At 35.0% G+C, this 7,399-nt stretch overlaps 1 long non-coding RNA gene across 1 annotated transcript; it reads left to right on the forward strand.

Moving 5' to 3' along the window:
• Nucleotides 1-3,493: 3,493 nt before the first annotated feature.
• Nucleotides 3,494-6,756, forward strand: LOC125268536. The gene is made up of 3 exons (XR_007184924.1): nt 3,494-3,696; nt 3,899-3,951; nt 6,716-6,756. It is a non-coding gene; the product is annotated as an uncharacterized LOC125268536 (long non-coding RNA).
• The last annotated feature ends 643 nt before the right edge of the window (nt 6,757-7,399 follow it).

The raw sequence follows: 7,399 nt of genomic DNA on the forward strand, positions 1-7,399 counted from the left end.
CAGCTTACCTCGGTCTCTGATACCTTTCCCAACCTTACCTGCCAATGCCAACAACAGCCCTAATACATACACACTCTCACAAAGGCAGAGAGAACACCGAATAAATAACTATGAAAAATAAACTGCCTATCTCTCCTGGCTCAGCTGTGTGCTGCCTGGGGGCAGATGATAAATGGAAGCACAAGGCTAAAGCATCATTTGGAACCAGAAGTATCAGTGATAAACCAGTCGGGCTGGACCCCCAACAAGATACCTGGAACACCTACCTTGCATGACACCAGTACAACATCTGGGAGGCAAGTCGCTGGTGTGTGCGGTTGTGTGTATGACAGAGAACGATAGAGATGGAGAATGTTAAAATGATCTATGCAGAAACATAAAATAGGACAGATGAAGATACAGAGATCATTTTCATTTAGCCATTCCTTTTTTCTTTCTTTTTTTTCTTGAATTTGGGATTTGAAAAGCACAAGTGAAGTGCTACGGTTTTACCACATGTTTTATGTTTCCCCTTCTCAAATCTGAATATTTAAAAGGGTGCATTATTATATGAATAATGCATGCATAATTTACTGAGCTAAGTACAGTCATCTCCTGCAAGGAGAATGAGCTTGCCAAATCTTGAGCTTAGATGTCATGAATCTCAGCAGCCTATCTGGCAAGAAAAAATAAAATAACCTAGACAATCTTTCCTGGACAATCATAAATATACCCACTCTGTACATTTGCATACTCCCACCATTAGGTCTTTTATTGCGAGTGAAATTTTTTTATTGATTGATTTATTCATCATACCTTGGTGCTACACAATAAGCCACAATGACCAAACAATAGCTACAGTATAATTAATTAAAAATATGAATCTGGTTCACAGTAAAGAAAATATTATTTATCTGGGTGGCCAGTCCCATCTGACCAGCTGAAAAGTGCCCAAAACCCCTCTAAAACTAGCTCACAGATGAGCCATGTCCAGGCTGGGAGGCAATTAAACCAGCTTATGCTAGTTTAAAGGATTAATTCACTCAAAAATAAAAATTCTGTCTTTAAATCTCACCCTCATGTCGTTCCACACCCCTAAGACCTTCATTTATCTTCGGAACACAAATTAAGATATTTTTGATAAAATCTAATGGCTCGTGAGGCCTGCATTGAGAGCAAGTTAACTTAGACTTTCAAATGCCCAGAAAGGTACTAAAAACATATTTAAATCATGTGATTACAGTGGTTTAACCTTAATGTTACGAAGCAACAAGAATACTTTTTGTGTGCCAAAAAAACAAACAAAATAACGACATTATTCAACAATATCTATGGCGATTTCAAAACACTGCTTCATGAAGCTTCGAAGCTTTACAAATGTTTTGTTTCGAATCAGTGGTTCGGAGCACTGCCAAAGTCACGTCACAACAGTTATGACGCAACGAGGCCTTGTTTACCTTGTTTACACTTTGAGATGATTTGAAATTAAAGCGAATGAATTGTTCCAAAAAAAAAAACACATCCATCCATCATAAAAGTAATCCATACGGCTCCAGGGAGTTAATAAAGGCCTTTTGAAAGGGAAACGATGCATTTTTGTAAGAAAAATATCCATAATTAGTACTTTATAAACTGTAATTACAAGCTTCCAATACCATCCATCCATGCGTTCATGAGAGAGTTCCAGCATATGACATAGGCATAGCGTAAGTGTAGGTGAGAGTAGAAGACTCTCACGGTTCAAACAAATAGGGCTGGGCAACAAACTCTAGCTCCTCCGACATTTCTCTTTAAAGGTGCCATCGAATTGAAAATTGAATTTACCTTGGCATAGTTGAATAACAAGAGTTCAGTACATGGAAATGACATACAGTGAGTCTCAAACTCCATTGTTTCCTCCTTCTTATATAAATATCATTTGTTTAAAAGACCTCCGAAGAACAGGCAAATCTCAACATAACACCGACTGTTACGTAACAGTCGGGGTGTACGCCCCCAATATGCATATGCCAGCTCATGTTCAAGCCATTACACAAGGGCAGCCAGTATTAACGTCTAGATCTGTGCACAGCTGAATCATCAGACTAGGTAAGCAAGCAAGGACAATAGCGAAAAATGGCAGATGGAGCGATAATAACTGACATGATCCATGATAACATGATATTTTTAGTGATATTTGTAAATTGTCTTTCTAAATGTTTCGTTAGCATGTTGCTAATGTACTGTTAAATGTGGTTAAAGTTTCCATCGTTTCTTACTGTATTAACGGAGACAAGAGCCGTCGCTATTCTCATTTTTAAACACTTGCAGTCTGTATAATTCATAAACACAACTTCATTCTTTATAAATCTCTTCAACAGTGTAGCATTAGCCGTTAGCCACGGAGCACCATCAAACTCATTCAGAATCAAATTTAAACATCCAAATAAATACCATACTTACGCGATTAGACATGCTGCATGACGAACACTTTGTAAAGATCCATTTTGTGGGTTATATTAGCTGTGTGAACTTTGTTTATGCAATGATAGAGTCGAGAGCTCGGGAGGGGGCGGAGAGCACGAGCAATTAAAGGGGCCGCAGCCTGAATTGGCGCATTTCTAATTATGCCTCAGTTAAAAAAATTAATTAAAAATAATCTATGGGGTATTTTGAGCTGCAACTTCACAGACACATTCAGGGGACACCTTAGACTTATATTACATCTTGTAAAAAAACGTTCGATGGCACCTTTAAAAATTCTCATTTTAGACCTTTCATTCGTGACCGGTGTTTTATTTTGCTCTATCTTCTGCGCTTCCATGTTCGTCAATGTGTCGTGTCATGTGTCATGTTAGAGATCAGTCTTCCGTCAAGAACTAGACTTGCGTATGAATGTTACCGGAAGCTAGTGATTACAGTTTATAAAGTTATAATTATGGATATTTTACTTACAAAAATGCATCACTTTGCTTCAGAAGGCCTTTATTAACACCCTGGAAAGTTATATGGAAAGTCATATTCAACTAGGATGGCTTTTGGTGTCACAGTAAACACAAAAAGGTAACACTTTAGAATACTGTATCGTACTTACTGCATAACTAACAAGGAATTACTGCAGAATTAATCGGTAGTTCTTCATTAACACTCAAGTAACTACTATTAACTACTAAGGAATATGTGTTAACTAATCAGTATGTCATAGCGTTTTTTAATTGTGTTAAGTAACTATTAGTTAATCAGTAACTAATCAATTCAGTCATGCCTCCTGAAGAACTACGATTAAGTAACTACTAATTCAGCTTCAGGAGGAATAACTATTAAGTAACTATTAATGAACTGTGAAACTCAATATCAGGTTATGGCCCTTTCTTCTTTACTACTAATGTTAGTTGATTTACTTAGATTTATGCCTACTGTACTGATATATATATATATATATATATATATATATATATATATATATATATATATATATATATATATAAAATATATATATATATATAAAATATATATATATATATATATATATATATATATATATATGCTCTGCAAATATTGTTAAACATTCGTTCATTTGCGCCACTGTATGTTTCTGTCGGTGGGTGCTATAATGTTGCACGTCTTGCATCACATGCAGGTCAAAGTTTGAGCGCACACATGTAATATCTGTGAGTTTTGTAATATCTCCCGTTTTGCAAGAGAAAAGGGACTGGGATTCCAACTGTCAGCGGAGAGGTACATCGCTCTCGCATTATAACAATGCGCTGGCGACACTTAAACTAAACACTGTAGATACCACATTAATGAACTGTAGAATTAGAAGAAAGTTGTTTATTCATTTATGTTTTTTAAACGAATGGTGAATTCTTCGTGTTTTTCCTCGTGCTCGACCATTTCCGTGGATGGCGCTTGAGAGTGTTAATTTTTTTTATTCAAGTGTTGTCTGCAACCAGAAAATCAGGATGGATCCGTGACCTGCCAATACCTCAGGTATGTTTATGGCCTTTTATATATTTTGTGTCTGTTTTTACTCAAGATATTTCACATTACTATTATAAAGTGATGCCAAATGAGTTCTGTATTTAAGGCAATGATCATTACCACATCATGCTCAAAGAATTACTTCAAACCCACTGATAATTAATAAAGAATTACCACATCATTCTCAAGGAATTACTAAGAACCTGGAACAGTATTCTAAAGTGAAAACAATGGGAACCCATTGATAATTAATGAAGAATTACCACATCATTCTCAAGGAATTACTAAGAACCTGGAACAGTATTCTAAAGTGAAAACAATGGGAACCCATTGATAATTAATGAAGAATTACCACATCATTCTCAAGGAATTACTAAGAACCTGGAACAGTATTCTAAAGTGAAAACAATGGGAACCCATTGATAATTAATGAAGAATTACCACATCATTCTCAAGGAATTACTAAGAACCTGGAACAGTATTCTAAAGTGAAAACAATGGGAACCCATTGATAATTAATGAAGAATTACCACATCATTCTCAAGGAATTACTAAGAACCTGGAACAGTATTCTAAAGTGAAAACAATGGGAACCCATTGATAATTAATGAAGAATTACCACAACATTCTCAAGGAATTACTAATAACCTGGAACAGTATTCTAAAGTGAAAACAATGGGAACCCATTGATAATTAATGAAGAATTACCACAACATTCTCAAGGAATTACTAAGAACCTGGAACAGTATTCTAAAGTGAAAACAATGGGAAGCCATTGATAATTAATGAAGAATTACCACATCATTCTCAAGGAATTACTAAGAACCTGGAACAGTATTCTAAAGTGAAAACAATGGGAACCCATTGATAATTAATGAAGAATTACCACATCATTCTCAAGGAATTACTAAGAACCTGGAACAGTATTCTAAAGTGAAAACAATGGGAACCCATTGATAATTAATGAAGAATTACCACATCATTCTCAAGGAACTATAAGAACCTGGAACAGTATTCTAAAGTGAAAACAATGGGAACCCATTGATAATTAATGAAGAATTACCACATCATTCTCAAGGAACTATAAGAACCTGGAACAGTATTCTAAAGTGAAAACAATGGGAACCCATTGATAATTAATGAAGAATTACCACATCATTCTCAAGGAACTATAAGAACCTGGAACAGTATTCTAAAGTGAAAACAATGGGAACCCATTGATAATTAATGAAGAATTACCACATCATTCTCAAGGAACTATAAGAACCTGGAACAGTATTCTAAAGTGAAAACAATGGGAACCCATTGATAATTAATGAAGAATTACCACATCATTCTCAAGGAACTATAAGAACCTGGAACAGTATTCTAAAGTGAAAACAATGGGAACCCATTGATAATTAATGAAGAATTACCACATCATTCTCAAGGAACTATAAGAACCTGGAACAGTATTCTAAAGTGAAAACAATGGGAACCCATTGATAATTAATAAAGAATTACCACAACATTCTCAAGGAATTACTAAGAACCTGGAACAGTATTCTAAAGTGAAAACAATGGGAACCCATTGATAATTAATAAAGAATTACCACATCATTCTCAAGGAATTACTAAGAACCTGGAACAGTATTCTAAAGTGAAAACAATGGGAACCCATTGATAATTAATACATAATTACCACAACATTCTCAAGGAATTACTAAGAACCTGGAACAGTATTCTAAAGTGAAAACAATGGGAACCCATTGATAATTAATAAAGAATTACCACAACATTCTCAAGGAATTACTAAGAACCTGGAACAGTATTCTAAAGTGAAAACAATGGGAACCCATTGATAATTAATAAAGAATTACCACATCATTCTCAAGGAATTACTAAGAACCTGGAACAGTATTCTAAAGTGAAAACAATGGGAACCCATTGATAATTAATACATAATTACCACAACATTCTCAAGGAATTACTAAGAACCTGGAACAGTATTCTAAAGTGAAAACAATGGGAACCCATTGATAATTAATAAAGAATTACCACATCATTCTCAAGGAATTACTAAGAACCTGGAACAGTATTCTAAAGTGAAAACAATGGGAACCCATTGATAATTAATGAAGAATTACCACAACATTCTCAAGGAATTACTAAGAACCTGGAACAGTATTCTAAAGTGAAAACAATGGGAACCCATTGATAATTAATGAAGAATTACCACAACATTCTCAAGGAATTACTAAGAACCTGGAACAGTATTCTAAAGTGAAAACAATGGGAACCCATTGATAATTAATAAAGAATTACCACAACATTCTCAAGGAATTACTAAGAACCTGGAACAGTATTCTAAAGTGAAAACAATGGAACCCATTGATAATTAATAAAGAATTACCACAACATTCTCAAGGAATTACTAAGAACCTGGAACAGTATTCTAAAGTGAAAATATCCTTGTGCATAAGTAATAAAGCCTAAAGTAGTACTAACATAAAAAATGTAATTTTACTTTAAAAGATGACACATTTTAAGAACATTTACATTTATTGCAGTGTTAATAACATTTAAAAAAAAAAAAAACATCTATTTCCATACAACAAAACAATGAAAAAAGTGAACACTAAAACAAGAAAACAATGCCAAAATTTTACATCAGATTACTAGGAACTTACCAAATATAACAACAGAATACAGCAAATATGTGTATGCCTAAACTTCAGCTTTCAGCCAATGGTTTTCTAATACATCTAATTCATGTTATTTTTTTCTGACAAAGGTCAATAAGCATGCCATTCTTCTTTTTTTCCTCGATGATGCTTCGAAGTGTTTTTCAACCGTTTTTCGATCCACCCCACACTTGTGGTACGACACATTGATGTCCTAAGACACGAAACGATCGGTTTTTGTGAGAAACCGAACGGTATTTATATAATTTTTTAACTCTAATACACCACTATGTCCAACTGCCTTCATCCTCCATGTTAATAAGGTCAAATTGCATTCTGGACGGAAGTGATGTCGCGCGCGTAGACTTCAACGTGTGCTAGAGATCACTTCCGTCATGGAAGGATGAAGGCAGTTGGACATAGTGGTGTATTAGAGTTAAAAAATGATATAAATACCGTTCGGTTTCTCACAAAAACCGATCGTTTCGTGTCTTAGGACATCAATGTGTCGTACCACAAGTGTGGGGTGGATCGAAAAACGGTTGTGGATACGGCAGCGATAGCAGAGCTGGAGTATTGTGATGCTGACGCCTACAAGACATTGCGTGAAAAGTTCCAGAAACTGTCAGAGTTTGCCAAACAGTGCAAAGAAATGTGCACAAGGGAGCCACTTCGAAGCATCATCGAGGAAAAAAGAAGAATGGCATGCTTATTGACCTTTGCCAGAAAAAATAACATGAATTAGATGTATTAGAGAACCATTGGCTGAAAGTTGAAGTTTAGGCATACACATA

Source organism: Megalobrama amblycephala, linkage group LG5 (genome assembly GCF_018812025.1).
Source record: "Megalobrama amblycephala isolate DHTTF-2021 linkage group LG5, ASM1881202v1, whole genome shotgun sequence".
NCBI lineage: Eukaryota > Metazoa > Chordata > Actinopteri > Cypriniformes > Xenocyprididae > Megalobrama > Megalobrama amblycephala.